The sequence below is a fragment of the Bubalus kerabau genome, chromosome 2 (genome assembly GCF_029407905.1).
Source record: "Bubalus kerabau isolate K-KA32 ecotype Philippines breed swamp buffalo chromosome 2, PCC_UOA_SB_1v2, whole genome shotgun sequence".
NCBI lineage: Eukaryota > Metazoa > Chordata > Mammalia > Artiodactyla > Bovidae > Bubalus > Bubalus kerabau.
The window spans coordinates 136,299,153-136,321,208 of NC_073625.1; the positions used below are offsets into that span (position 1 = coordinate 136,299,153).

General features: G+C 38.4%; 1 protein-coding gene across 7 annotated transcripts in view; it reads left to right on the forward strand.

The window, feature by feature from the left end:
- Positions 1-22,056, forward strand: part of TBL1XR1 (TBL1X/Y related 1) — a 179,530-nt gene that overhangs the window by 28,180 nt on the left and 129,294 nt on the right. For 3 of the 7 annotated variants that reach the window (XM_055569004.1, XM_055569005.1, XM_055569008.1), the window contains exon 2: positions 19,931-20,022. The exons of the other annotated variants lie outside the window; for them this stretch is intronic. The gene's annotated coding sequence lies outside the window, so the exon portion shown is untranslated. The remainder of the gene's footprint in view (positions 1-19,930; positions 20,023-22,056) is intronic. 7 annotated transcript variants of the gene reach the window in all.

Here is a 22,056-nt window from a genome sequence, read left to right on the forward strand (position 1 = left end):
TGTTGTTTCATGTCCAGTTCTAACCGTTGCTTCTTGACCTGCATACAGATTTTTCAGGAGGCAGGTAAGATGGTCTGGTATTTCCACCTCTTTAAGAATATTCCAGTTTGTTGTGATCCACACAGTCAAAGGCTTTGGCGTAGTAAATAAGGCAGAAATACATGTTTTTCTGTAACTCTTGCTTTTTCTATGATCCAAAGGATGTTGGCAATTTGATCTCTGGTTCCTGTGTCTTTTCTAAATCCAGCTTGAACATCTGGAAGTTCACAGTTCACATACTGTTGAAGCCTGGCTTGGAGAATTTTGAGCATTACTTTGCTAGCATGTGAAATGAGTACAATTGTGCAGCTGTTTAAACATTCTTTGGCATTGCCTTTCCTTTCTTTGGGATTGGAATGAAAAGTGACCTTTTCCAGTCATGTGGCCACTGCTGAGTTTTCCAAATTTGCTGGCATATTGAGTGCAGCACTTTCACAGCATCATCTTTGAGGATTTGGAAGAGCTCAACTGGAATTCCATAACCTCCACTAGCTTTGTAGTGATGCTTCCTAAGGCCCACTTGACTTCACATTCCAGGATGTCTGGCTCTAGGTGAATGATGACACCGTCGTGATTATCTGGGTCATGAAGATTTTTTTGTATAGTTCTGTGTATTCTTGCTACCTCTTAATATCTTCAGGTTCTGTTAGGTTCATACCATTTCTGTCCTTTATCGAGCCCATCTTTGCATGAAATGTTCCCTTGATATCTCTAATTTTCTTGAAGAGATCTGTAGTCTTTCCTGTTCTTTTGTTTTCCTCTGTTTCTTTGCACTGATCACTGAGGAAGGCTTTCTTATCTCTCCTTGCTATTCTTTGGAACTCTGCATTCAGATGGGTATATCTTTCCTTTTCTCCTCTGCCTTTCGCTTCTCTTCTCTCAGCTATCTGTAAGGCCTCCTCAGACAACCATTTTGCATTTCTTTTTCTTGGGGGTGGTCTTGATCACTGCCTCCTGTACAGTGTTATAAACCTCTGTCCATAGTTCTTCAGGCACTCTGTCTATCAGATCTAATTCCTTAAATCCCTTATGTAGCAAAATGGATTTTGCAGGTGTAATTAAATTTTGGGCCTTGAGAAGGGGAAACTATCCTGGATTATACAGGTGAGCATATTCTAACTGCTTGAGTTCTTTGTAGTCTAAGAGGGGACTACTGAAGGATGGCCAGAGATTGAGAAGTGGGGGCGCTCGAGCCAACGAATGTGGGCTGCCTCTGGAAGTTGGAAAGGTCAAAGAGGTGGATCTCCCCCATAAGCCACTATAGAGGAATGTGGCTCTGCTCTTAGGTCTTCATTTGAGTGCAGAGGCCTGTGTCAGACTTCTCACCTGCAGAACTGTAAGGTAATGCATTTGTATTGTTTTAAGCTGCTGGATTCCACTCCAGTATTCTTGCCTGGAGAATCCCAGGGACGGGGGAGGCTGGTGGGCTGCTGTCTGGGGTTGCACAGAGTCGGACACGCCTGAAGCTACTTAGCAGCGGCAAGCTGCTAGATCAGGGTAGTTTGTTATGATAGCAATAGAAAGTGATGCACTTCTCTTCTGTGCCCTCCGTCCTGCCATTTTAAGATTCATTATGCTGTTACCTCTGTCAATAGCTAGTTCCTTTTCACTCTTAGTACCATTCCATTATATGGATGTATCACAATGTTTTATCTATTCACCTGTTGATGAAACGTTTATATTGTTTTCAGTTTTGAATTATTAGAAGTAAAGCTACTGTGAATGAATATTTGTCCTTGTATGGACGTAACATTTTTACTCTTTTCCACATAAGAGTGGGATTGCTAGGTCAAGTGATATGTGTATGTTTAATTTTACAAGAACTATTAAACTGTTTGCTAAAGTAGTTATTTCAGTCCATATTCCTGCCAACAGCTTCTCCACCCTGGAAGTTTTAGCGTTTTTAATCTTAGCCATTCTAGTAAATATTTCATAGTATCTCCTTGTGTTTTTATTTCATTGATGACATTCGTGTATCTTTTGTGAACTCTTTAAATATTTTACTAATTATTTGTTGGGTTGTATGTCTTCATATAATTGTTATAGTTTTCTTTATATACCATGGTTGTAAGTCCTTTGTCAGGAGTACATAGAATACTTTTTCCAGTAATACGGCTTACTGTATCATTCATTTCACATTCTTTTGAAGAATCAAAGTTTTACATTTTCGTTGTTTGCTTAGTCACTAGTCGTGTCTGACTCTTTGTGACCCTGTGGACTGCAGCCTGCCAGGCTCCTCTGTCCATGGGATTTCCCAGCAAGAACACTGGAGTGGGTTGCCATTTCCTTCTCCATTTGGTCGTTTCAGTTCAGTTGCTCAGTCCTGTCTGACTCTTTGCGACCCCATGGACTGCAGCACGCCAGGCCTCCCTATCCATCACCAACTCCCGGAGTTGACTCAAACTCATGTCCATTGAGTCGGTGATGCCATCCAGCCATCTCATCCTCTGTTGTTCCCTTCTCCTCCCACCTTCAATCGTTAGATGATAAATTTTTTTGTTTTATGATTTTATGATCGTGCTTTTTATATCCTAAGAAATTTTACCCTATGATGTCTTTTTAGAAGTTTTAGAGTTTTACATGTAGGTCTGGGATCAAACATTAAATTACTTTGATTTAAGTTTTGTGTATAGTATGAGGTAAACTCATCACTCCTGCACGCCCCCACCCCATGGGAATGCCCAGTTTTTTCAGTACCATTTGTTGAAAAAGACTATCCTTTGCCAAAAGTATCTTTGGGGAGGGTTGAGCTCTTAAAATTTTCTGTGTACCTGATCATACTGTCTGTGAATACAAATAATTTATTCTTTCTGATTTGTATTTTTTTCATTTCTTACTTTATTTCAACTGGCTAGGACCTCCAGTATGTATTACAGTTGGTGATACAGGACATTCTTGCCTTGTTCTCAAATGCGAGGGGAAAACATTCTGTCTTTATTGAGTATGATGTTGGCTACAAGTTTTCCATCGAAACTCTTTATCAGACTGAGTATGTTTTCTTCTGTTCATAGCTTACTGAGAGTATTTATTGTGAATGGGTGTTGAATTTTGTCACAGGTTTTTGCTGCATCTACTGAGACAATCATATATGTTTTCTCCTTTGTTATTTAGCACTTTCAAGTGATAAGTCATCTTTGCTTGCATCCAGAGTCATGATGTACTATTCTTTTTTTTATATTGTTGATTTGATTTTCTGATACTTTATGAAGACTTTTTTTGTGTTCTGTGTTCACAAGGGGCATTGATTTATAGTTTTTGTTTGTTTGCTTTCTCTCTTTGTCTGGTTTTGGTAATGTTGATGTAAAGCTAATTCCAGAAAATAAATTGAGAAATGTTTGCCTTCTCTGTTTTTTTGAAGACTATATAGGTTTGGTATTATCTCTGAGTGTTTGATACAATTAACCAGAAAAGTCACGTGGGCTATTATCCATTTCTAGAGCTTTTTCATTATCCAAAACAAACACTGTACTCATTAAGTAATACCTCCTCATTCCTCTCTTCTCTCAGCACCTGGTAACCTTTGTTCTACTGCATTTCTAAGAATTTGCCTATTCTAGGTATCTCATGTAAATTTGATCATACTGTAATTGTCCTTTTGTGTATGGCTTATTTAACAGCATATATCAGAATTTCACTTCTTAAAAAATTCTCCCCGGTTTTATTGAAATATAATTGACAGTGCTGGCGTGTATGCTGAGTCGCTCCAGTTGTGTTCCAACTCTTTGCAATCCTATGGATTGTGGTCTGCCAGGCCCCTTTGTCCATGGGCTTCTCCAGGGAAGAATACCGGAGTGGGTTGTCATGCCCTCCTCCAGGGATCTTGCTCACCCAGGGATCAAACCCACATCTCTTTATGTCTCCTGCATTGGCAGGCAGGTTCTTTAACACCTCTGGAGAAGAGAATGGCAACCTACTCCAGTATTCTTGCCTGCAGAATTCCATGGACAGAGGAGCCTGGTGGGCTCTATAGTTCATGGGGTCACAAAAAGTCAGACACTACTGAACAAATAACACTATAATTGAACACTGTAAATTAAAGGTGTATAACATAATGATTTGGTATATGTTGGATGGCATCACCAACTCGATGGACATGAGTTTGAGCAAGTTCCAGGAGTTGGTGATGGACAGGGCAGCCTGGTATGCAGCAGTCCATGGGGTCACAAAGAGTTGGACACGACTGAGCGACTGAACTGGTAATGTATATATTGTGAAATGAGTACTACAATAAGTTTAGTTAACGTTTATCTCCTCACACAGTTTATTTTCTTTCCTTGTGATGAAAACTTTTAAGATTATCTTCTTAGCAGCTTTCAAATATACACTGTAGTGTTATTGACTATAATTATCATGTTCTATCCCCAGAACTTAGTTTATCTTATAACTGGAAGCTTGTACCTTTGACTTCCAGTGAAAAAGGAATTTATTTCTTTATGACTGAATAATATTCTTTTGTGTATGTTTATACTGTGTTTTGTTTATCCATTCATTTATTGATGAACACTTGGATGGTTCCCTCCTGTTGGTTAATGTGGATATAGTATATAATTCTCTGAATATTGGTATATAAATATCTGAGCCACTGATTTCAATTCTTTTTGAGTAGATATCCAGAATTGCTGGATCGAATGGTAATTCTGTATACTGAGGAACTCCATGTTTCCTCATTGGTTGTACCTTTTTTTTTTTTTCGGCTGCACCTTGCAGCGTTTAGGATCCTGGTTCCCCGGCCAGGGATGAACCCGTGCCCCCTGCACTGGAAGTGCTGGGTCTTAACCACTGGACCATCAGAAAATACTGACTGTACCATTTTATATTCTTAGTGTTCAAGAGTTTCACCTTATCCAAACCCTTTCCAATACTTGTTATTTTCTGGCTTAAAAAAAAAACAAACATTATTTTTAATTGTGGCTTGGTCAATACAACAAAGATTTTTTATCATCTTAACCATTTTATGTATACCTTTCAGTTGTGTTAAGTACACTGTTCAGTCTCAAGAACTCTTTTCATCTTTTGAAACTTTTAAGTCTCTACCCATTAAACAACTCACTAACCTCCCCTTTTCCCACTTCCAGTCCCCCACATCCACCTGTGTTTGTGGATTTGAGTAGTCTAGATACCTCATGAGTGGCATCATAAGGCATTTGTCGTTTTGAGACTGGCTTCTTCCATTTAGCAGAATGTTCCCCAGGGTTAATATGCATAATAGTATGTGTCAGAATGTCCTTCCTTTTTGAGGTTGAATAGTACTCCATTGTATGTAGACCACAATTTGTTTATCCATTTGTCCCTTGATGGACACTTGTGTGGCTTCCATCTTTTGGTTATTGTGAATCGTGCTGTTAGAAACATGGATGTGCAAATATGTCTTAGAGACCTTGCTTTCAGATGTGGGTATATGCCTAGAAGTGGAAATATAGGGTCATATAGTAATTACATTTTAATTTTTTGAGAAAATGCCATACTGTTTTCCATAGAAGCCACACCATTTTACATATTCCTCAGCAGTGTACAAAGTTTTCAGTTTTTCCATCTTCTTGCCAACACACATTTACTGTGGGTATGGCTTTTTAAAAATTAATAATCATATTAATGTATATTATTGTTTTGTTGTGCAATTCCCTAGTGATCAGTGATGTTGAACATCTTTTCATAAGTTTGTTCTTCATTTGTGTATCTTATTTGCAGTAATGTCTGTTAAATCCTTTGCTTACTTTAAAATGAGATTTTAAAAATTATTGTTGAATGGTAGGAGTTCTTTATATATTACAGATACTAATCTCATATCAGATTTATAACTTGCAGGGTTTTTTTACGTTCCCCAGTTTGCCTTTTAACTATTGGTTGTGTACTCTGTTGCACAGACTTGTTTTCTGTTTACTTGGTAGTAGCCATCCTAATGGGCCTGAGGTGGTATTTCACTATGGTATTTGACTTCAGTTCAGTCGCTCAGCCGTGTCCGACTCTTTGCGACCCCATGAATTGCAGCACGCCAGGCCTCCCTGTACATCACCAACTCCCAGAGTTCACCCAAACTCATGTCCCTCGAGTCAGTGATGCCATCCAGCCATCTCATCCTCTGACGTCCTCTTCTCCTCCTGCCCCCAATCCCTCCCAGCATCAGAGTCTTTTCCAATGAGTCAACTCTTCACATGAGGTGGCCAAAGTATTGGAATAGCCAAATACCTAATGATATTGAGCATCTTTTCATGTGCTTATTGGCTATTTGTATATCATCTTTGGCAAAGCTTAAGCTTTTAATAAGTGTTTTTGTGCAGTAGCTTCAATACTACTTCCATTTCCTTTTCTGTTATTTGTATTATATATTAGTTTTAAATAAAATTTTTTTAACATTGTTCTTTTCATTCTTCTGTGCCCCTCTGATTATTTTTCAAGCAGTGTTTTATAATATTCTGAGTAAGGTGTGTGCTTGGTTGGTGAAGAATTTCCCTATTTTATTAAATCTTGACCTTGCCATTATTCAGATATGCACTACTCAGCAGATCAGTTTACCTTCTTTGGGTCCGTAGATGGTAATAAGTTACATATGCTGGTTGCAAACCAGTCTTCAGGCAGGGTAGAATGTGAGAACAGGAATAAGAATGTGAGAATAGGAATTGTGAAGAGCAAGAGCTAAACAGACTTGGAGGAAAGCTGTATGGAAAACAGAAAAAGAGCAGGGGGAGATGGAAGCAATATTAGTTCATTTAGGAAGCAAAGTAAATTGAATATTAAACTTGGAGGAGGCTCTGTGAATGAGGAGTAGAAAGATCTACATAGAAATAGAGAGAGCTATGTAGAAGAAGATAGAAATACATAGAACTTGGGGCCAATATTGCCTGAGTAGGTGAGGGAAATAAATATGGAGTAGAGTGGGGCTCAAATTAGTTAATCCTTTGGCTCCGGAGAAACAAGAGCAAGGATAGTGGTCTGGGAGTGAAAAGCAAGGTTCATAATTCACAGTGTATTCAATATAGCAACTGATTCCCTGATAGCTCAGTTGGTAAAGAATCAGCCTGCAATGCAGGAGACCCCTGTTTAGTTCCTGGGTTGGGAAGATCTGCTGGAGAAGGGATAGGCTACGCACACCAGTATTCTTGGGCTTCCCTTGTGGCTCAGCCGGTAAATAATTGGCCTGCAGTGCGGGAAACATGGGTTCCATCCCTGGGTTGGGAAGATCCCCTGGAGAAGGGAAAGGCTACCCACTCCAGTATTCTGGCCTAGAGAATTCCATGGGCTGTGTAAGTCTATGGGGTCGCAAAGAGTTGGACACCACTGAGCAACTTTGACACAGCGACTGAAAAGAAAAGTGTGACTGCTGGGAGCATCTTTGGAAGAAGTTTTGGAACACAGGCCAATTGAGTAATCTAACAATTTTTAATTTGCTGTAATTGTATTTAATTTATTTGTGTAGGTCCCTCACAGTTAACCATTTGAGTCAACCTGAAACCAATTGTGTTTAGCAGTATATAGGACAAAATATACTCCTAGCAGTATTTAGGACTGTATCTAGAGGGAAAACTCCCTTTACTCTTGATTGGTGAAGAATTATCCTGAGATTTCAACATAGGTGAGGGAATTGAAAACACCACAGGTGTTCTAGAGAGCAGCTAGTTTTCTCATTCAGCCTGTTTACTTTTATTGTGTAAAACATCACCACCTAACACAATCTAAGGTAAGTGTTTTTTAAATATTTCTTTTGATACATACCAATAGAGTTACACCATGTTAGGATGTTTATACATAAATATACTTGTTATGTAGAGATGGTGAGATCTGAAATGTATGGCTGTACTGAGTCATGGATCTGGTTTTTTTGACCAGCTTTGAATTTTATATGGGCTTCCCTGATGGGTCAGACAGTAAAAAAAAAAGAATCTGCCTGTAATGTGGGAAACCTGGTTTCCCACCAGGGTTGGGAAGATCCCCTGGAGGAGGAAACAGCAACCCACTCCAGTATTCTTATCTGGAGAATCCCAAGGCCAGAGGAGCCTGGTGGGCTGCAGGCCATAGGTCGCAAAGAGTCGGACACAACTGAGTAATTAACCTTTGATTTTATATACCATGGTGACACTGGGCAGGTGACCCAACTTTCTCTTCATCAGAGCCATGTTATTTGTAAAATAAAGGAGTTGAATGTCATCTTTAATCAGCATCATATCAGATTCTGTGATTGTTTCTTTTTTTTCTTTTAGTTTATTATTAGTTTTTCTGAGCTGTCTTCAAAACAAGTACATTTATATATAACCTTATTCACTAGAGAGAATACATTTGAAGTTCTGAACAACACGCTCATGTTCCAGACCTTTTTATCAGTGGTAGATTTGTATATTATATTACATGGTGAGGTGAAATCTCAGATTCTCACAAGTTGTTCCAATTTGCGTCCTAATTTTTTTCATCATTAAAAAAATAATGTTTTTTTTTTTGGTCCTGATTTTTAAATGAAGGTAAAGTATAAAACTTTGACTGTTTCTCATTTATGAGTAGTTTCCTCTACTTCATTCTGAGCCTGTTTGGATTTTGTTGCAGTATCTTTAGATAACTGCTTTCTGTTAGTCGCTTTCTGCATGGCACTTGAGCAAAGGCTTAGACATGACCTACTCCTTATGGTAACTTCATTTTGGGGGCTGGAGATAGATACAGCAAGGAATACTACCAGTGGATAGGAAATTTTTTTCTTTTTTCTGCATGCGTGCTCAGTTGTGTCTGACTCTTTTTGACCCCATCAACTGTAGCTCTCCAGGCTTCTCTGTCCACGGGATTCTCCAGGCAAGAATACTGGAGTGGGTTGCCATTTCCTTCTCCAGGGGATCCCCCACCCAGGAATCAAACCTGTGTCTCCTTCATTAGCAGGTGAATTCTTTACTGGTGAGTCATCGGGAAGCCCTTCTTTTTCCTAAAAGGTTATTATTAAATTACGTGAAAGGGGAAAAATTTTTGAATCAGAGTACTTCAAAGAGACAAATAATATTCTTTGGCTAGGTAACTCAGTTCGTAGATGCTGAAGGTGGAAGAAAGGATCAGGAATGGGTCGATTTTCACTTCTTACTGATCTGGTGACTTTTGGGCTCTGGATTTTGGATGCAGAGAAGGCATCCTATTGTGAGCATTTCTTAACAATTGTATGTTCCAGTCATCTACCTGTGAGTGTCCTGTTTGGGCTCATTTTGTTTAAGGAATTGAGTACTCGTTATCTTCTGAAAAATGTCAGCCCTTTTGACACTATACTTATTTGCTCCTTTCCTATAATCTTTGAATCCTATTCCCTCTCCTCCCCAATAAAAACCTTAATACCAGTTATTTTTTAAAAAGGCTCCCTTACTGCTGGCTCTTTCAGTTTCTAGAGAAAATGAATAGTCAGTTACATTTGGCTCTTGGTGACTTGGTATTATCCTGAAAATAACTTTTGACACAGTATTTTAATTTGATGTGTTTGCCCTTGCTGTAGAAGCAGGAGAGTGACTGAAGAAAATTGGACTTTGTGGTTCACTTTTAACTATGGGCTAAATTGTGCTGCTGCTGCTAAGTCACTTCGGTCGTGTCCAACTCTGTGCAACCCCATAGACGGCAGCCCACCAGGCTCCCCCGTCCCTGGGATTCTCCAGGCAAGAACACTGGAGTGGCTTGCCATTTCCTTCTCCAATGCAGGAAAGTGAAAAGTGAAAGTAAAGTCGCTCAGTCGTATCCAACTCTTAGCGACCCCATGGACTGCAGCCCACCCAGGCTCCTCCATCCATGGGATTTTCCAGGCAAGAGTACTGGAGTGGGTGCCATTGCCTTCTCCGATGGGCTAAATTGTGCAGTGTTTCATATCTTCTGTTCTCAAGGTAGGTAAGCAAAGACGATAGAAATACACATATACCTATTTTAATATTAGTTTATATTGGCATTTCCTCAGTTATTTTAGAAGAATTTTAGATCAGAGGTCAACATACTGTTTCTGTAAAGAGCCAGGTAGTAAATATTTTAGGCAGCTGCTGAAGTCTGTTTGTTGTAGTGGGAAGGCAGCCATAGGCAATATGTAAATGAATGGGCATGGCTATATTCCAATAAACTTTTATTTATGATAGACATTGAAATTTGAAGTTCATGTTATTTTTAATATAATCCCCCTCCTCCATTTAAAAATGTGAAAACTATTGTTAGCTTATGAATTGTGAAAAAGCACGTTGGATTTGGCCCATTCGCCATAGATTGCCAACTCCTGCTTTAGAAGAATGTTGATAAATTTGTTTCAATCCCTGCCCTGTCCTATTTAAGTAATCAATTGTAGAATTTGTGTAATATAACAGAACAGTCTAAGCTTTCAAATCTGAGAAATCCAATCTAAACCTTTAGTTTTCTTATGTGTAAAATTGGAATCCTACACTTATTGTAAATCATAGTTCTTTATACTAAACAATAACTCATCCTGGCTATTGTAAGCAGAGTAGGGAATTATTAAAGAATATTTGGTAGCTCTTAGAGTCACTGGGGAGTGCTGGAGATTGGACTTTAGTCCAAGCCTCAGGGAACATTTCCCAGAACCCTACTGCAGGACTCGGTTTGAGAAAGCTAATGTTGCTGAGCTCTAAATGCCAGAGACTCAAGTTGATGCAGATGCTACTGCTGTTGTGCTTTTTCAGTGGCAGGAACTCTATATTGTAACCACTGGAAAGTGCCTAACGTTGCTGCCACCACCATCAAAAGCCATATGTGGGGTGTGAGCAAAAATGGAAATTCTCCTTGTTACTTAATTCCAAATCAAAGTCTTTTGGAGATTTACATAATACAAAATACTATGCTATGTCCATAATTAGAAAGGAGACTGGAAATTTTAAATTCTAATTTCTGCATTAGAGATGACATGAGCTAATTAGAAATTACATTAATACATTAGGCACTGGATCATAAAATTTGTAGAAATATCCACAAATTAAAGTCTGTTGAAATTTTTAGTGGTGATGAGTAAGATGGAGAGCCACAATAGTAGATATTTAACTATTAGTATATATACCTCTTTTTGTACTTAGGCTTCAAACAACTATAATAAGCTCTCACCTAAAAACTATAATGTATGAAAGGCTTCTGTTCTAAGTTAGTATGTGAATTGGTTTGTTAGAACCTAGAATATATTCTATGTCCAAAATTAAAAGGTTATAAATAATGGACTTGTTTCCAGGGTAGTCAGCATAAGATTGTTTACATCAGCCAAGTGTCTATTTCACAGAGATAAGTTCCTTCATGGTGGAAAGATCCTGAGTGTTATCAGCTTGCTACCAGGTGGCTGTTTGTCCACAGTGAAATATGGTACAGTTTGATGTGGAGGCTAGAGGGACTCAGTTGCTGCTTATGGCAGATTATATTATTCTAAGCAGTTGGCTTCCTTTATTGGGTTTCTCTCTACAGGGTCCCTACCTATGGGAGGAGTACTTCTTTTTGTCCTTGACATCAAGCTTGGCCGTGGGATTTGACTGAAGTCAGTGGAAGATGGGAAGTGATACATGTCATGTCTAAGAAGCTTTGGAAGCCATTGCATGAATTGACCTTTGCTCGTTTTTCTCTGTCACGAGGAAAGCAGATGCCAGATACAGGCTTTTTCTTTTTCCAGGATTCCAGAATGAAGATGATACCTGTAATCAGCCCAAAGTCAACGTAACAAAAATGAGAAATATGTTTTTGTCTAGTAAACGGTGCGTGCCTGCGTGCTCAGTTGTGACCCCATAGACTGTAGCCCGCCAGGCTCCTCTGTCCATGAAATTATCCAGGCAAGAATACTGGAGTGGGTTGCCATGCCCTTCTCCAAGGGATCGTCCTGACCCAGGGATTGAATTGGCAGGTGGATTCTTTACCAACTGTACCACCTCATAAAACAGTAGTTCTCAGAGTGCTGTCTGTTGAGCCTAAGACCCTTTAAGGATCAAAGCTATTTTAATAATAATACCAAATTCCTTTTTTATTATATTGATAGTTGCACTATGGTTCATAAGCAATGGTGGGGAGAAAACTGATGGTGCCTTAGCAAAAATCACTGCAGTTGCTTCAAGCTGTGCTCTGTGTCACCATATATTTATAGTAAACAAAAAATTATACTTGAGGATTAAACTTACTAATTAAAAAAATCTTGATCTTAAGCATGCATCTTTCTATAAGCGTTTTTGAATGAAGCAGAAAGTATTGATGAAGCACTTCTTCATGCTGAAGTATGTGTTTGTCACAGGGAAAAGCACTTGTGTGATTATTTGAATTATGAGGCAAACTAGCCTCTATGGAATATAATTTTCACTTGAAACAGTGATTTGTGAGGGTTATTTTGACGTGAGTGTTTGACAGACATTTTGTCAATTGAAGTGACCCTTTACTTCAAGGAAAGCAACTGGCAATATTTGTTGCCAGTGGTAAAATTCGATTTCAAGTGTAAATTAATGTTTTAGAAAATTATCAGGCAGTGTGAGCTTGATAGCTTCCCAGTAGTTAGGTTTTTTCTGATGAGCTTGCTAGTGATAGTAGTGAAGGCAGTTTTTTAAAATAATTAATACTGTATTATGAAATGCCAACATTTGGGAGCTATACCAAACTCAGTGGGCCAGTATTTATAACTGACTGATGAATGATGTTACAAAATTATACATAAGCAAAAGACTGGCTCATGTTGCCAGACTGATGGATTAATGTAACAGTATGAAAGTTAACTGATAAGACTGACTATTCTATACTTAAATGAACCGTTTTTTAAAAAAAGTCTTCTTATTGAAGTATAGTTGATTTATAATGTTTTAGGTTCTTCAGTGAACCTTTAAGGCACTATTGTTGAGCTTTGAGATAGAATCAAAGAATGATACTCAAAAATGTTCAAAAAAGCCATCAAATATTCCCCCCTTTTCTAAATACATATCTGTGAGTTATTTTTCTCATATATTTCAACTGAAACAGTTTTGCAACAGAGATGTTAATCTGATACTTTATTAAGTTAGATCTTAAATATTTTATTTTTTTATTAAAAATTTTATTTTTTATTTTCTTTGGCTGCACCACGAGGCATGTGGTACCAGATTGCTCAACTGGGGATCGAACCCATGTCCCCTGCATTGGATGCTTGGAATCTTAACCACTGGACCACCAGGAAAGCCCAAAGAGATTTTAAAAATATAACTCTTCTTAAAATTTTACTGTTTTGTGTTTTGGAAGATGTAGTTTATTTTAAAATAAAAAGTTTATTTGTGCGAACATGTAGTTGGTTTATTATTTTTAAAATGGATTAACAAATCTTTGAAATCTCACCCACGGAGCATCAAGAACTGCCTGGGACCCTTTCCCAGTTGGGACCCCAGATGTGCTGTGACACGGGACTTTGGATGTTGGTCAAAACCTAGTTTGGTGACATACTCTCTGCTCTTTTTCTCTTTTAATATTTTCTCTTTTAATGTTAGTATATTGAAAGTAAACTAGATAATTCTCTAATAAATATCTGTATTATTTATTTGTAAAAAAAAGATAATTTAATTTCTAATGTAATTAATATTGTTAGAGCCCGTGTAAGCAGAAATTCTTTGAGAGTCTTGATTTTTAAGGGTATAAAGGAATATCAGCCAAAAATATTTTAAGAATCACTGTTGTAACTATTAAGATTTTCAGAATTGTTTGCTGCTAAGTCATAACCTAGTGAAAGATGGTACATTGGCAGGGTAGCTGAGTCAACCTTGTTGCGAAGTGCAAGTTCATACAATTTCTTGAGCCTCTCTGTTTTATGACTGCAGCTGATTTTTGTGAGGTCACTGATTAGGCATTGAAGTTGCTGGTGAAAGATATGACCGACTTCCAAGGAATGGATTATCTTGCCGCACGATTCCATATGATTATGGAATCTCCCCATGGTTGGGACTTTTTGGTGAGCCTTTGCATAGAACGGAAATCTTTTAACACTTGGTCAGTTCTGACAGTTCCATCTATATATCTCATCCTTAAATCACTGCCCATACCTGTGTCTCTTGAGAACCTGACCTGGAAATCTAGCCAGATTATTGCTTCCTCACTGTGCTTCCCGTTACTGACAATGCGGATTGTGAGATGTACTGCCCAGTGGGAGAAGTTCCCTTTCTGACCTTCCTTAGCAGCTGGGATAGAAAGAGTTTTTGGGTGATACGAGCATGTTGGCAGAGTCACTTGTAATCCAGGGTCAGCTTTTTTCTTTCTTAGCCAGAGTAGAGAATCCCCTATGTAGCAGTAGGCCTCGTGTGAGGAAAACGACTGCAGTGCATCAGGAACAGGCACGCTGAAAACGCGAGCCATCTGCTCATGCTTCACCACCAGCCTGAATCCTGCTCGGTGTACCTCATAACGCTAGATGGAGCGTTTCTGTCGCATCAGCTTTACTTGGTGGATCTCATGATGACAGTTCCTGACAGGCAGCTCAGGTTTTATAGTTACCTGTGGCTAGGTGTTCCTTCTCCAAAGTGCAAAAGGTACCAGAAGTATTTTCAAGAGTCTTAGTTTAATAAAGTATGACTTGGCCCTAAAACTCTTAGGGTTGCTGTGATTCTCCTAAAGAATTTGCCAGTACCTCCTTATGGCATTTGTCTGTTGACCCTTGGAGCACCATTGCCATCAGAAGGTCATTATGGTCAAATGGCAGAGCTACTTGTACTGCAGTCTGGATTGACTCAGGCATTTTCTTTTGCTCTGGGATAAACTTAAAGCTGCTGGATTTCGGGTTATTCAGTAAATAGAGCAGCACACACAAACTAGTATATCTTGTTCTCAATATCCAGAGGCCCAGCAAGCTTTCTGCTGCTTTTTTGTTGTAGTGGGTATTGACTTGCTTTTTATTTTGAAGGGAATATCCTGAATTGCCACTCTCCACCTGCTTCTAGAACTTCATACTGGTGTCAGGACCCTGTATTTTCTTGTGACTTATTTTCTGTCTTCTGGCATACCTGTCTTTTTAAGGCATCTAGAGCACTGCTGTTTCTTTTTCAAAAGGTTCTGTTGGCTTGAGTTTATCAGTATAGTGAGCCAGTGTGATGTCGAATGGTGTGATGAGATAACTACAGTCTAAGAAAGTAGAAACTTGACTTAGCGAGGCAATATAGTGAACATGTACTGCTATCCAAGTGAAATTAAAGCAGATTGTAGAGACAGAGACACCATTTGCCAGAACTGTAGCTTTATACCAGGCGCTGCTGCACTAAAGAGATTTAATTTGAATTACCAACTTTGCTTGTAGTCATTAAGGTTAAAACACTTCTTCTCTAAGAACTTTTGTATGTTCTGCATTAGCCAGACAGTTGTACGAAGTGAATATCTGCTAGGGGTTGCAACCCTTGCTGCTTTTGATTCTTGGATAATCCCCCAGGAATGGCATTTTTGATTGGTGGGAGAGCTCCAGGGGTCTCTCTCTGGCCTTTCCTGGTATTATACTACCCCACTACTCCACGTGTCTTGGCATCAGTGTGGGCTTTTTTCAGTGGGTAGTCAGCCTGAGACTACCCTTTTCAGCTATATGTTCAGTTCCTGAAGAAATAACTATAAGATGGGAGGATTACTCGACACTCTGATAAATGGACTTGGGCCTAAACTTCATATATTATTTGGCTTCATTCTAACACATACGTCACAGTGCTGCTATCTGGGTCCTCAGAATTACTTTAAGAGTTAGATTTTATAGTCCTGAAAAGGTTGGAGTGTTTCCTTTCCCAGTGCGTGATTATTCTGATAAGTGGCTGTTGATCCTTTGTGGAAAGCTACGACAAAAAGCACAGTGCTGGTGATGCAATCATAGAGCTGTTTTTGAAGGTTGCTTTTCCATTATTTGAGGGGCTCTGGGTCTGGGAACTTTGAGAGTCTGTGGCTTATGTTCCCTTAGTCAGGCCTAACTATATGCCATACCTGGAATTGAGTAGATTAGGAATCAGCAAACTTTTTCTGTAGAGGGCCACATATTAAATACCTTAGGCTTGTCTGTAAAAAGTTACCCAGCAGAGCTATTGGGGTGCTGAAGTATCTATGGATAATGCATAAGTGATGGGTGTATCTGTGTTCCCAGAAAACTTTACTTATAAAAACATTGTGGATCAGATTTGGACGATAGCTTGTTGTTTCTGGATCTCTGTTACAAAGGACACAGGATTATAGTGGGATTTCCCAATATCATGATCTTGGGGACTTTTAAGGAAGGATTCTTGCAGATAAATCTATTTGATAACCAGTATGTTCCTGTTTCTTTAACCTTGCTTAGTACTACTTGATGTTATAATTGGGCAGTTAACAAAATCATTTTATGCATTTTGGTCTTGAGATCTAGAGTAGGGATTGGCAAGCTACACTGTACAGGTCAGGTGTGGCCTGCACTTGTTTTTAGATGACCCACAGCTAAAAATATGTTTCACATTTTAAAGTAATTGGAAAAAACATCAAAAGAATGATACTGTTTCATGGCAAGTGAAAATTATATGAAATTCAGAATTTCATATGTAAGGGTTTATTGGAGCACAAGCCACATTTATGTATAATTGTGGCTGCTCTCAGTTTGGTAGTTGTGACAGAGACCTTCCATGAACTTTAGAAAATTACTATTTGGCACATTATTGAAAATGTTTGCTGATTGCTGCTCTAGAGTTTGCAGAAAAATTCTTTCATGTCATACTTAGAAGCTGCCTTATTTTTTGTCAGCACTTTGAGTCAAGAATTTACACTGTGAGTACGTCACTTTCTTTTTTTGAGCTCTTACACACTGTTACCAGCAGCAGTCCCACTTGGCTGTCCTTGTTTGCCTACCTCATTCCTTTCATAGTTTTGTATTACTGCTACCTCTCGATCCCCAAAGACTTATTCATCACAGACGACCACGTTTGATAATTTAATTTTGTCATAGCCTGAATGAACTGTCAGAGATCATCTTCAATAGCTGTGTTTACACTGCATGCAAACCCAGCCAGTTGAGATACATTCTCAGATTCCCATTACCTTGAAGGTTTCCTCATGTACCTACCTCACAGAGTGATTGTAGGAATTTAATGCTATAAATAAGATTAGCCAAGATTTTATTGAATTTTTACTGTGTGCAAGGTACTGAGCTAAGCACTTTTTTATCCGTGAGTTGTAAAGTACTTATTTTAAGTGCCTGTTACATAAGTATTCAATAAAGATTAGCTGATATTTATTTTTAATTAGAAATAAATTACCCCTTCATACACCATGTACTATAAAAAACTTCATTAGCCATTAAAGTATTAAAAATCACATTAAGTTTAAATTGGAGTGATTGACGTAACTTAATTTTTTGCCCTATAATATTGCTCCTGAAAAAAAAAATATAGATAAATACAGTCAGTTCTCATTATTCACAGTAGTTAGTTTATAAAGTTGCTGTGAACACTGAATTAGAAAATATTGAACTGTTGCTTCCTAGGAAATACTGAGTTTCATTCCTGTGAGCCTCTGGTCACAACAGATTTGTCAATGGATCAATAATAACCTTGTTTTGTGTGCTTCTGTTTAAAGACACTTTATTGAATATATAGTTGATTCATTGACATGGCATTCCTGGCCCAACAGCGTTATAAATCCTGCATGAAAGAAGCCCATCTGCCACGTTTTCTCCATAAGACACATCCACCTTCTTGTACTTAGGGACAATAGACAGCTTTTCAGCCCTATGCTGAATAGCAAAATCACCAATGAAAAGCACCAAAATACAAAAATGTGGCAGTAAATTGACCACACAGAGGACATTTGTTTACAGAACAAGAGCAGAAACAGGAAGGAAGAGAGCTAAACACACCCTCACTAGGTAACTTACTCTCTGCTCTTCTGCACCTGTCTAAAGATTGCAGAAATGCCATTAGTATTACTTTAGGGATTACATATAATATTTAGCAGCAAGTAGGCAGATGGCACAAATAAGAAATCAATGAACAGTAAGGATTGACTATGTCAGATGCCACAATTTATCATTTATGTTTTAATTTGGGGGTTTTTTCATTTGCTTTGTGCCTTATTTTTAATTGGGTTAGGCAAAAAGTTCCTTTGGTTTTTAAATAAAAATAGAAGATGTATTTTTCATTTTCACCAAGGACTTTACTGAACCATATATTCACTGTTTTTGTTCTACTGGCTTCTGCCATTTTTAGGCAACTTCATAATTCTATCTCCCTAAAACTTTTTATCTCCTTGAGCAAAAAAACTACCGCAGGTGATTTTGCAATCTTCCAGGGAATTGAATTTTTTTCCATTAAGAGAATTTTATGAAGACCGTAATAAATGGATATCTGAAGGTGCAATGTCTGGTGAATACAGCTGGTGAATCAGAACTTCCTAGCTAAGCTGTAACAGTTTTTGCCTGATCATCAGTGAAGCATGTTCTTGCATTAACCTGATGGAAGACTATGCATTTTATCTTGACTAGTTCTGGATACTTTTCATATAGTACTGCTTTCAGTTGTTCTAATTGGGAGCAGTACTTGTTGGAATTAATCGTTTAGGTTTTCCAGAAGGCGCTTGTAATAGAGGATGCCCTTCCAATCCTACCATATACACAACATCACCTTTGGATGGAGACTGGCCTTTAGTTGTTGGTGATTCAGGTTGCTTGCCCCATGATCTCTTCTGTTACACTGTAACTGTACAGTATCCACTTTCTATGAACTGTCAAATTTTGTTTTTAAAGTGGAACATTTTTGTTAGTTTCAGTAGAGAATCACCTGTGGAAATACATTTGATCAAGAAGGTTTTTCTTTTGCTTAATTTTTGTGGAACACAAACATCAAAGCAGTTAATATAACCGAGTTGGGGTAATGATTTTCAACACTTGATCTGGATATTTTGAGTATGTTGGCTATCTTGCACCTGGTATAACAGTGATTGATCTCAGTTTATGTCTTAGTTTGATGTCTCAGTTAATGTCTCAGTTTGATCACTATCTGCTTCAGCTGATCCAGCTGACTGGAGCATCATCCAGTAAGAAATCTCCAGCAAACTTTGCAAACTGCTTTTGACACATTTCTGTCAGTCACAGCACCTTCTCTATATACTGCACAAGCCTTTTTTTGCATTTCAGTTGTGTTTTTACCTTTATGGAAATAATAAAGCATAATGTGTTGAAAATGTGGTATTTCTTACATTGTCAATATTAAAATGGCTACACAAAAATGGACCAGTTTTGATAAGTATTTTTTTGAATGAATGCTGATACGACAACTGTCACAATACAATCGAACAAAATTGTTTCAAATGAGGTAAAAGACAACTAAGTGCTACCAGAGCAATCTTACAGAAAAAAACCAAATGAACTTTTTGGTCAAATAGTGGTAAAATAGTGTCTGGAGGAGGGCATGGCAACCCACTCGAATATTCTTGCCAGGAGAGTCCCATGCACAGGGAGCCTGGCGGGCTACAGTCCGTTGGGTTGCTAAGAGTTGTACACGATTAAAGCGCCTAGCACACATGGTAGTTAAGTACCTTCAAGTGCAGTCAGTCTCCAGCACTCTTTTCGTATTTATACCCATTAAAGAACAGCTCCTTATTTCCCCTCTCTTCAGCCTCTGGCAGCCACCCTCTGCTTTCTGTTTCAGTGAATTTGATTACACTCCTCTGCTGCTGCTGCTGCTGCTAAGTCACTTCTGTCGTGTCTGACTCTGTGTGACCCCATAGATGGCAGCCTACCAGGCTCCCCCGTCCCTGGGATTCTCCAGGCAAGAACACTGGAGTGGGTTGCCATTTCCTTCTCCAATGCTCTAAGTGGCACTATATGGTGTTTTGTCTTTTTGTGATTGGCTTCTGTCACTGAGCATAATGTCCTCAAGGTTCATCCATGTGGTAGCACGTCTCAGAATTTTCTTCCTTTTTAAGGCTGAGTAATATTCCATTGTATGTATATAGACCACGTTTCAATTACCCTTTGATTTGTCCGCAGTCACTTGGGTTGCTTTCATCTTTTGGCTGTTGGGAATAATGCTGCTGTGAACGTGGGTGTGCATATATCTCTTCAAGACCCTGCTTTTAGAAGTAAGTTTATCTTTGATATATCATGTATACATAAGAAAATGAGTGACCCAACTAAACAGATGTATATTATAAAGTGACAGGTAAAAGTTCTCAGTTTGACCTCATTCCATTCACTAGAGACAGCTGAAGAGTTTGGTGTATAGCCTTTCAAATGTGTTTTTGTGCAGCTAAGGAGTATGATATATGTACATACACACAGATATATAAGTATATACATTGATATATGTATCATCTATATGTACATATATTATTGATATGTATCCATGTGAAAATATTTAATGACTCATTTACATACAGTTTAGTAGCAATTGGGATTATATGCATACTGCTCTATTGACTTGATAGCCTAATTTTTTACAAAATAAAGATTGGAGTTTAAAACTGCTTAGTTCTGTGCCTTAGTTTCCTATAGAATTATTTTAGAAATGAAGAACTTTTTTTATTATGTATTTTTGAAGAGGAAGATAGAATACTGTCTTATTAAATGTTTACTGTAAGAGGAGAATTATCTACTGCTAGGGATAAGTGCATCCTCTTTTATTTTCTTATTCATATGTTATTTTGATACCATAATTCAGCTGCCACTGTTTCTTCCATATCATGTTGTGTTTTATTGGATTCCTTTCTGTCTTGGTGTTATATCTTTTCATTTTTTTTTTCGGTAGGTAAAATTTTAGTTTTTCAATGTTTAAAAATGTCTTTGTTTTGACTCTTAATGGAAAATCTGACTCGTGGGAGCAGTGCTTTCCAACCTTTTTCATGTCATAATATCTGTTTGCTGCTGCTGCTGTATAGAAAGTGATAATGTGTGTGTGGTGAGTGAAATTGTTTGCAACACTTCTCTTCAGGTTACCTGGTAACCCATTCATTTGTAACACATGTTGGTGAAGGTCTGTAGGAATCTGGTTTCAAAATATTTTTCCCTTTGAATTTGGAGGAAACTGCTCTGTTATCTTTTAGCATCCTGTATTTTTGATGAGAAGATGAATGTTAGAGTGATTCTAATTTCTGGAACCTTTCTCAGTGTTCTGAAATTTCTCCAGCATCATCCTGGATATGGGTTTTTTTTTTTTACTTGGTTTTTGTTGCGTTGCATGTCTTTCAATTTGATGACTGAATCTTTCCTTAGCTCTTGGAAAGTTAAATGTGTCCCCTTGTTTGGATTAATTTCCCTCTACTTTTGGATATCTTATGTAAGTGGATGTTGGGCCTCTTAGATTTTAATTCACATTTTCTGTTTTCTTACAGTTACCATCTTTGTGTGTGTTTTCCTTTACTTTGAAAGTAAGGTAAATTTCCCTTCCCTTTAAGGGAAAATCTCCTCAGCCTTATAGTATAGATAAGTAATTTGGTGTTTAGTTTTGCCTGTCTGTGTATTACTACACTCCGCCGCACCCCCCCGCCCCCCACAACACACACACATTTTTCTTCTCTTTGTTCATCTTGCTCTTCTTTTATTCTGTTAAGTTTTCCTCAGATGTTCGGGGAATCATGGTTGATACTGGTGGTTGAAGTGTGTCTGCCTCAGTAAGTAGTTCTTTCTCCACCAGGCCTTTGTGTTGAGTGGTAGTTTTGGTGATAGATTCTTAGATGTGGACCAGCAGACCAGCCCTCCGAGAGAGAGTGGCTGAGGAGCGGGTAAGGCAGTGTGCCTCTCACCTGCATAACTGTGGAGTCTTTAAGTAATGCAGCGGAGTAGTACTTTTTTAGATTTCACTCAGATAGTATTGAGATTGCTCCATTGCCCCTCTTTTCTTTGCTTTTTCCCTTTTTCCCCTTTTATTTCCCTCTTAGTGTTGGAAGCTTGATGGTCCTTCCATCTTTCTGCTCTGCTTTTCCCTCAGATCTGGCTACTCTCATAAGAAGCCTGACCCAGGCAGAAATGCCTTCTTTATGGAGATCAGCCCCCTGGCTCTATCTTAAAGGCAGAAGCTGCCACCCCTTGCATCTCAGTTCACAAAGCGGAGGGGGGGAGGGGATCATCTGTCCAGAGTAGGGTAATGCAGCCCCCTGATGAAGTCCCCTAATTGTTTC